Source organism: Jaculus jaculus, chromosome 2 (assembly GCF_020740685.1).
Source record: "Jaculus jaculus isolate mJacJac1 chromosome 2, mJacJac1.mat.Y.cur, whole genome shotgun sequence".
NCBI lineage: Eukaryota > Metazoa > Chordata > Mammalia > Rodentia > Dipodidae > Jaculus > Jaculus jaculus.
Window position 1 is genome coordinate 71,987,820 of NC_059103.1, and position 10,470 is coordinate 71,998,289.

At 40.7% G+C, this 10,470-nt stretch overlaps 1 non-coding gene across 1 annotated transcript; it reads right to left on the bottom strand.

The window, feature by feature from the left end:
* Window positions 1-9,362: 9,362 nt before the first annotated feature.
* LOC123458889 lies at window positions 9,363-9,553 on the bottom strand. The gene has a single exon (XR_006635839.1). It is a non-coding gene; the product is annotated as a U2 spliceosomal RNA (small nuclear RNA).
* Between the last annotated feature and the right edge of the window lie 917 nt (window positions 9,554-10,470).

Sequence of the window (10,470 nt, forward strand, 5' to 3'; positions counted from 1 at the left end):
AGATGACAGCCAAATAAACATTACTGAAGAGAATCAAGGAAAATGGACAAGATAAAAGAAGAAGTAATAGAGAAAGTGCAAGATTACATAGCACAATCAAATAGCCAGCATCTGTCCCTTAGTATAATTACTTTCTAATTTCTAAAAGGAAAGATGGAGTAATGAACAAAAGGATATATTTTAAATATACATATGAAAGTTGGTCTGCTTGTTATGGCCATCATTATTGTTCCTCACCCACTGGAGTTTACTAATATGTTTTCTTTACAAGCTTAAGTTAATTATGTATCCATCAGAGCTCACTGCATGAAGTAACACACATTTTTACCACAAAGGTGTCATGTACATGGTAAAAATGTTAGTAAAATTAGTGTTGTGAATTTCTTTGAAATGTATTGTATATCATTATTCCTCAAGCAAGCTAGTCAGTACATTAAGTAGTTATGCTGTTGTATAATAATCATAGGCATCTATGATCTTTGAATCACAAGTTGCTCATTAAAATGCAACACTGAGACTTATGTTCTTTGACAGTGAACAACTGTTGGTCCACTGAAATATTACTTAAAACATATATGTAAGTCTGTGAGATAGAACACCTTATGCTCTTTTATCTGTGTTCTGTGTACTGAATTACACAGGACCCAGCAGATAGGATAAGATAAACTAAGGTAAAATATTCAGTGACTCAGATTTTACAGCCCGCAGTCTAATATGCAGGATAGTTACTTATACTGCTACATCATCAGTAACTACACAGACATGACCTAATAAGTGGTATTGAGAAGTAACAGAAGGAATTCATTCATGACTAAATACTGTCTTGCACATAAAATGAAAATGTTTAGATGCATAGAGATGTGCTTGAAATGAGGAAACAAGGACAATGTACTAAAGTTAAGGTAGCATAAGAGAAAATTAAGATAGAAGAGCCCTTGGTTCTGTGGAGGAAGTAAAAATGGCAACAAGAACTTCTTAGCATCAAAATGACCAATACATTCATGATCAATAACTGATTTTGGAAACTTATTGAGAAAAAGCTAAATAAAATTAAGCAGGGAATATATTAATGATGATGAGTAAAGTTAGAAAAACATGTCAGTAATTTCTTAAAATTTTAATTCAATTCTAATTATATAAATTAATATTTGTTGTAAACTTACCATATGCCAAGCTACCTGAAAAGGTTTCTTGATTAAAATATGGCTGTGGATGGAAACACATACTATAATCTCAGTACCCAGGAGACCCTGTCTTAAGAAAAAAGGACAAAAAATGCAAAATAAAGAATAAAATAAGATAAAAATAGAGAAAGAAGGGGTAAATTAAAAAAAGAAGACAGATGGAATAAAGGAAGAAAGACAGTGACGTAAAAGTAAAATTAAAAATAAAGGGATGGCTTAGCAGTTAAGGCGCTTGCCTGCAATGCCAAAGGACCAAGGTTCATTTATGCAGGACCCACATAAGCACAAGAGAGTGCATGCATCTGTTGTTGTTTGCAGTGGCTGGGGACCCTGGTGCACCCATCTTTCTCTCTCTGTCTCTCTTTCTCTCTGCCTCTCAAATAAATAAATAAATAACAATTATACATATATACATTTGTATATATATTTGAAAGCCAGTAAGGGAGTATTGCAGTCCAGTTTGCATATTTTTGCATTGCTGGCAGAAAGCACCCAACTAAGAACAGCTTGTGGGGAAAAAAAAAAAAAAGTTTTATTCTGCCTTGAAGGCGGAAGGGGAAGCTCCATGATGGTGCGGTACAATGAATGCATGAGCAGAGAGTGGACATCACCTCCTGATCAACATCCAGTGGATGATAACAGAAGAGTATGCCAAACACTGGCAAGGGAACTTACCATAATACCCATAAGCCCACCCCAACAATACACTGCCTCCAGGAGGCATTAATTCCCAAATCTGCATCAACTGGGAACCTAGCATTTAGAACACTTAAGGTTATAGGGGGCACATGGATCAAACAACCTCATTCTGCCCCTATTAACCATCCATGATGTAAAATTGCAATGCATCCAGTCCAACTTTAACAGTACCCATACGTTTTTGTCAATCTTCATGATGTTCAGACATTCTAATAGTCCAAAGTCTCCTAGCTGAGTCATAATATAAACAAAAAAAAAAATCAAAAACCATAATGGCACAGAATAAATACTCAGGACTGCAAAAGATAGCATTGGGCATATCAAATAAATATTCAACCAATACGAGATTTAAACAGGACAAAGTCTCGGGAATTCCAATTCTGTCCCTCCAGCTAAATGCAAGAAAGGGAGGGTCATTGAATTAGCAACATGGTCTTGTGTTTTGAAAACAGCCATGTGCAGTATGAAACAAGACTGCTTGCACAGAGACCCAATGGAGCCATGATGAAGGATCATGGGTTACAGTGGAGATCCAGTAGAGATGCTGGGACCACGAGATGGCTATATAAGTAGAGCTGCTGGCCCCAGATGAAGTTTTTCAGAACTATGAGTAGTTTAGCTGCTCACACCTGTCCACTTTTGCACAATGCAACCTTGCAGAAGTTTTCAGGACATGGGCATTACAGCAAACCTATCACACAAACTGCTTCTAGCCCAGTGTAGGCAAAGCTCTTTCTCACCTTCATAAGCCAAACCTCACAGTCCACTGCTCTTACTACATTCAGGTCTTTCAGCTTTGAGCAAAATAGGCCATCAAGCTGTACTTCGAGCACTAAAAGGCATCTCTTAGGCCCAGGTTTCACATTCTATTGAAAATCAACTCCAAAAGGCCCAAACCACACAGTAAGATTTCAAGCAGCAATGACACCACTCTTGGTACCAACTTTGCTGCTGCAGTCAGTTCACATTGCTGGCACAAATAACCTGACCAAGAGCAGCTTGTGGATAAAAAATGTTTATTATGCCTTACAGACTTGAGGGGAAGCTCCATGAAGCCAGAGGAAAACAATGGCATGAGCAGAGGGTGAACATCACCTCCTAGCCAACATCAGATGGATGACAGCAACAAGAGAGTGTGCCAAACACTGGAAATGGGAAAGTGACTATAACCCTTCCCTAAACAATACACTACATCCAGGAAGTGTTAATTCCCAAATTTCCATCAGGTGGGATACTAGCATTCAGAACACTTAAGTTTATGGGAGATAACTGGATCAAATCACCAGAGGGAGGGAAGGAGAGAGGGAATGAAGAAAGGAAGGAAAGCAAAAAGGGAGGGGAATGATGTAAGAAAAAACATGTAAGAACATGGAACACTGTAATCACTAATTCCCAATTCCCATTGTATGCACTTCATGAATGTAGAACCTAATCACATGAAATATATCAGGTATGCACTTACCTATACATTTAGACTGTAGTTAGCAGTGATGGTCAGATAAAGTTATCTAATAAAGGTAACATCTGCAATGAACATGATATGAATACACATATTTATCCAGTGTAAATAAAAGTAGTTGAGGATATTTGTGGAAGGAGAAATTTTTGTCAAGACAGAATTTGAGACAAATATAGAGGAGAAGATGGGGTCCAAGTGGTTCAAGACTAAAAGTAACATGGGGACATGGAAAACAATCATGAAAGTGTTATATCTAAAACAACAACCAAAATCTACTAAGAAAGATACCACATAGAACCAGAAAGATAATATTTCCAACTTAGAGGTGTTGGGCCCTGAAAGACCCAGGCATGAGGCCTAGTGGAACTTCCTGAGCCTAGCTAATGTTTGATGACCTGTCTCTGGCCAGCTAGGACTCAGCAAGACACCTAATGGCTTCTGGCCTGCTACTTCTGAATGGGAGTTGAAATTACCATTTCAATAGTTACAGTTTACTATTGGCCCTTACTTCTCCCCCCCCCCCCCCGCCATCCTAAAATCCCTGCCTTTGTCCCCAACATTATATAGGCAACTGCTCATAGCAATAAAGTGAGTTTCTGTGAGTTCCTGCTTCAAAAAGACTCCCGACTCAGTATAGATTTTCTCCAGTGGCTAGGAGAGGTTTCTGAGTCATTGTACACTCATCTTCCCCCTTAACCCCTTGGGAGGAACCAGCAGGCCTGGTCCTTCCACAACACTACCTTCCCCCACTGGTGGAGCCTGGTATAGAGGTATTTTGATGTAACATAATGGGGGATAGTTTATTGGTAAGTGCCCTGGCCAGCAGGGAGTTAAACAAGGACCCGAGGGGGAATTAACCTGGATGAGAGACAAGAGATGCAAAGAAGGAGACCAAGTCTATATTCTAATCAAGGTCTCTGAATCTTTATTTTTTACACAGTGGTTATATAGGGGAAGAAAAAGGGGGGAATAAGCTGGCTGACGTGATTTAGGTCCTTGAAATTGTCAGGAAACCTAGAGGGGATGTAAGCAGGTGTTTATCTAATCTTGCCTCAATGGCTTAACATCCTGACTGCACCAGGCTTCACAGCCTGACCATAAACTGGCCTTTTGCAAAAGATAAGATTCTCTAAGCAGTCTGCTGACCAACATTCCAGAAGTACCTAACAGAAAGCTGGATGGACCAGCTTTCTGAATAATGAGTCAATTTATGAACAGGACCAGGCAAAATGGAGAGGCTTTTGCTCTATGGCTCCTGACATCTCCTCTCTTCTTTTATACAAAAGAGGGGAGGCCTGCTATTCAGCGGTGGGCTTTTAACCAACTGGGGGAATATTGATCTGACTCCTCCCATGGGCTGTAATTTTTTTGTCCCACAATCTTGGCCCTTGGTTCCTTTTGGGGAGGGGCTCTAGGGCCTATGTGATCATAATAGGTGTGGTACCAACCTCCATGCAAGTCAGATATTTCTCTCAGGGAATTCAGAAGTGGTCAGAAAGGGACCTTCCCTTGTAGTGTTTTGCCTTGCACCCACGTGGGTGCCCATATCACACTCACTTTATTGTGAGCCATATGCATAGGTCTGAATCCTATGCAGCTCCTAAAGGAGGGGAGTCACCTAGCACATCGAAGCCCTGATCAATCAGGTCCAATTGATAATAGTGGATTTGGATGGTCTTGGAAATGATACTGTCAATCTGTTGTCATATGAAGCAGACGAGCTTGTTAATTAAAAATGGTCCTAGTGTGAATATGAGAATGAGGCTAATTAGGGGTCCTATTAGGGCCATTAGAAGGGTGAATAGGGAGGACTTCCACCAATCATTGGCAGCTGATGAAAATTTTTGCTTTTGGAGATCTAGGCTGATCTCATGTATTTTTTTTTTTTTTTAACTTGGGTTTCTGTCAGACCTGACTCATTAATGTAATAGCAACATTCTTCTCCCAGAAACAGGCAAGCGCCTCCCTTTTCTGCGGTGAGCAGATCTAGTGCTCTCAGATTTTGTAAGGCTACTTGGGTGACTGATGTTATGTGTCTTTGCAAGGAGGAGAGGGACTCAACAGAAGCTTCTATGGCTAATTGGAATTGTTGGGACAATTGTGCTGAGGAGACCAGGGAGTGGCCTAGGGCTCCTCCAGCAAGGCCGACAGCCACAAGGGAGGTTGCCAGGGAGATGCCTGCCACAAGGGGGAGGAAGACAGCTCTCTTCTGAAGATAGGCAGGATGGAAGGCTGGTTCCAGAAGTTCAGCAGGGGTTCGAAGTGACAATTGTGGCACCAAGGTTACTGGAAGGCAAAGTTGGTCAGAGAGGGATTGGGAGATATTTTTGTAGAGGGTTTCTTTAAACCAAAAAAAGAAGCCTTCATGGGCATAGAGTATGGAGGAATTAAGGGAGATAGTCTTATTGCAGAGGGAAGAATTGCCTCCATAGCAAAAGAGGAAATTTTTACGAAGAAAGTCAGAAAATAATGGAACTTCTGGGATGGGGTTAATGGGATGCCCTGTAGTAGAGGAAAGATTAAGGGGGGCAGGATAAGGAATAGCCATAAGAGGGGGTTTTATTTGAGTTTTACCAGGAACAATCTGAACACCAGTGCTGGCAAGGGCCCTAGAAAACTCTTGAGAGCAAATAAGGAGTTTAGTGGGATCCGGTCTGGCCAAGAGGATATCATCCATATAATCAATGTTATACAAGGAAGGCCATCTATGTATAAATGGATCTATAACTTGGGCCACAAATTTTTGACACAGTATAGGGCTATTGGTCATCCCTTGGGGCAAGACTTTCCGTTGGAATCTTGGCATAGGGCCTCTAAAATTTACCACAGGTAAACTAAATGCAAAATGCTGACGATCCTCAGGGTGTAAGGGAATTGTGAAAAAGCAATCCTTTAGGTCAATAATGATTTTTCAATATCCTGCAGGAATTGCCACTGGAGTGGGGAGGCCTGGTTGTAGGGCTCCCATAGGTACCATGGCCTTATTAACTTCTCTAAAGTCCTGGAGCAATCTCCATTTTCCCAACTTTTTCTTTATAACAAAGATAGGAGTATTCCAAGGAGAGGTGGTAGGTTCAATATGGCCTGCAGCAAGGTTTTCCTGCACTAACATTGTGGCTGCAGTTAATTTTTCAGAAGCTAAAGGCCATTGGTCAACCCACACAGGTTTTGTTGTTTTCCAAGATATTTTATCTGCATGGGGAACAGGCATGTCAACAGCCATTAGAATAAATTTTCGTAGCCTATTACAGCACTATCAGTTTTTATAGTAATTGGGATTGGCTCCTTTGTTCCCTGAGAATGTCTGTCCAATCCTTGTCCTGGTCAGAAGCCTTGATTAAGCATTTGGTGAATTACCAACTCATCAGGGCTGCACATAATGAGTTTCATTTGAGAGAGGATGTCTCAGCCTCAGAGGTTAATGGGCAAGTCTGTGACCACATAAGGTTGAACAGTGCCTTGATTGCCTTCCTCGTCTTCCCATTGAATAACTTCAGAACTTTGTAAGGGGTTAGAGGCCTGTCCAATTCCTTTGAGATGGGTCATGGAAGTGGTGAGAGGCCAAGATGCAGGCCAATTTTTACTAGAAATAATTGTGGCATCTGCACCAGTGTCTATAAGACCTTTAAAGGTGTTTTCTTTTAACTTTGAGAGGCCAAATATAACCATTTGACACAAAAAAAGAAAAGCCCAGGCCTGACTAAGATAGAGAACTAGCCAGCTAATGTGCTGAACTTTTGCTTTTGTAAACTTTGCTTGCTTAATTGTAGCTTTTCCCCCTAAAGTTTCTGAGGAATCTCCATTTTAAGGGCATTCCAGAAACACTCCACTGCAGGGGGCCTCCGGCCTCCAACCACCTGCTTAGATAAACCTATCATTTCAAAAGTCATAAAGTACCACTGTTTGCTTAGCCCATCACAATGGAGATTATCTCATCCTCAGTGCTTTCTGACCCAGCAGGTTCCTCTGTTTCAGATGCTCCCTCCCCAATCTTACCTGTCTCTGGCTAACAGCAGGACAAAATTCAGGTAGAATTAGGATAAAGTCTGAGGGAGCCAAGGACATGTTCTATAGTACATAGCTTGGACCTCTTTTTGGAGGTCGAGGGGATCCAGGTACACAGACTTGGATCATCTCAGGACCATCTGAGGATGAGCTGGGTGAATTTTTTTTTTTTTTTTCAGAACTGTTCATTAAATGGCACAGTATTATTCAACATGTCTTGTGAAACAGATGAGATGTTAGCAGAGTTACCAGAAACATATACACAACATTTAATTTTGATAATAAAGAGCTATTGGGTGCCATTAAAGTCTGGACAAATATATTTTTTTGGTCTCAGAACGTATTTACATATTTTAGATTTGAAGATAACCCTTTGAACATCTATAGTTGTTTTTCTTTATTACAGAATCAAAACTATGGGGAAAAGATGTCTTAATGTTTGTTTGTTTTCCCTCTTGAAAAGCTCTTGTGTTACTTAATAGGCCATTCATATATTTAAGGTATTTTTTATCTTTGGTTATACATTTCTCTCAGAGTGTTTAAGACCATGCAGACTGCCAAAAGTTAATTAAGGACTAATTTTAGAGGTCATTAATGGCCCTCCAAAGAGACTTTAGGGACACGGGAGTAGCCCCATAGTTTACTGGTGTCTTGCCTGTTAGGATGAGTCAGGGCCATGCTGGCCAAGTAATTTTCCCTTCTTTGGGAAATCAGGAGGGCTGATTGCTCCTCAATTGTGACTCTCCTGTTTTAGACTGTACACCAATTTTGTTTGGGTCTCCATATCCTCCCTGCTCAGGAAGACAGGTAACTTCCCAGGGGGCCAGTGTAGAAGTGTCCCATCATCTCCAGTGGCCTCATGACATGGGAGGACAGGCCAAAATATTGACACGTTTTACTCTAATGATTTCAATTGGCTTTGGCTTCTACATAGGTGATTAATACACTCAGAAAGGAAGTTACACCAGCCTGGATGTATGTACATATATAGCACATTTTATTACTGAAATAGAATTAGTTAAAGAATGGCATAAGGGTTTCTAAAATCATTTTGTCTTATCTTTAAATTTTTTGTTGTACTGTGGCAGCATGAGCCATATATCTGAGGCATAGGAAGTAGGCACATCTCACATCTTAAATATCTAACATTTATAAATATAGGCATAACCTGTTACCAGTCTTGAAAACAGTACCAATTGATTTATAAACTTAACAAATTTAACCTAGAAATCATCAGAAAAGGACAAGTAAGGCAGTGTAAGGTCTTAGCACCTGTGTGAAAACATCTTTGATTAGTTCAGATACATGTGGGTACAAATTACCCAGAGAACATTGGAAACAGAACCATGGAGCTTGAATTCTTTTTCCTTTTATCTTTTCTTTCAGATGAGGACCATTATTTGAGATTTAGGCTGTACCCTAAAGAAGGGACTATGTCTTAAGAGTTAATTTTGCTATAAGCACTGGACTTAAGATGTAAAAATTGAGACAGTTGCTTTACATATAATTGAGTAGAATTTGGTCTTTTCTGAGCCAAACAGCTAGCTAAATATTAATATAAACCTTGATAAATATTTTTTGAGAGAAAAAACATTATTTGACAACCAATGATTTTGGCTTAAACTTGATAGCTATTGATTTTATGTACCACAGAAAAATTTATAAATATAAAACAATTTTATGTTTTACCCATGACATAAATTTGATAAAACGTAAGCAAGCCATCCCAACATATTTTAGCCTGAAAATTAGCTTTTGTTTCTTAAAGTTTGTAAACAGTCTAAAAACATTTAACTTTAGGCATGGTGTTTAGGTTTAGCCTGAAATTTTCTTTTCTTTCTTTTTTTTTTTTTTTACATCTGCACACCTTTATTTATATACTTTAACATTCTGATTTAAATACCACTCAAAAGGCATTTTTAACAAGTAATCATTGAAAAATTTCTTCCCAGTTCCTTCAATTCATCTCACCCTATCATTAATTATCTTTCTTTTTTATTTTTTTTTATTCCCTGAGGGGGTGCACCTTTCCTAGAGGTACTGCAATATCAGATCAATGAGTGGAATGGAAGAAGCAAGCTCCTATTCCAAATCTGAGCTCCAAAAATCCATTTGATATATTGTCCTCAGATAGAGGACATATCAGATATTAAACTGATAAGAACAGATACTACACTTGATCTTAGCCTAAAGGCCAAGAAGCAAATAATTATCTTTCTTATAAGGCAATTAAAAAATTACACCAGACTGCCGGTTAAGATGGCGGTATAGGCACCACGCCAAAACCTCCTAGGGGGGAAAAAGAACGAAAACACTCAGCAAAATACACACATTTACTAAAATGTGAGGTGTATAGGAAATTGAAATGGCAGTGGAGAAGTAGAAGTGATTCAGAGCATGCAGAGCCTGCACGGGCTGGCAAAAGCGGCCCCAGCATGTCCGCTGACCATGGCGGTGGCAGGGCACCAGAAGGCCGCCAGGCCTAGCTCAAGCCACAGGAAAAGCCAGGTGAGGGGAGCTGCCACTCACATCGCAGGGAGAGTGGCAGTAAACAGCAGAGGAACAGATCACAAGGTAGAAGAACATGAAGAAGAGTGAGAGAACTAGAGCAGCTGAGGCTCCCTCCCCTCCCCAACTGCCTGTGCCCAGCTCCAGCAAACAGAGCAGTGGTCCCGGGACTGGCTACGCCAACTTGAGCTGACAGCAGGACCCAAGCAGGAGCAGAGTCCAGCAGCAACATCAGTGGCTCTGGAACCGGCAACAGAGGCCCCAGTGGCAGCAGATCCAGCAGTGGCAGATCCAGCAGCAGCAGCGTCAGCAGGAGTAGCAGCGGTTCCAGCAGCAGGAGCTTCAGAGGCAGCAGCAGTGATTCCAGCAGTAGCAGCTACAGTAGCAGCAGCAGCAGCAGTAGTGGTTCCAGCAGCAGAGGTGCTGATCTGCAGGGCCAAAGTTGCCAGGCTAGGTTTGCCCCACAGGAAAAGCCAGTGCCCAGCTCCAGAAATCAGAACAGCAGCCCAGTGACCCAGCCAACAACTTGACTGAGACAAAAACCATACAAAAAGGTAACTGGGATTGATTGCACCAGGGAAGGGTCTCACTTGGCCACAAGATGACTTGGATCCC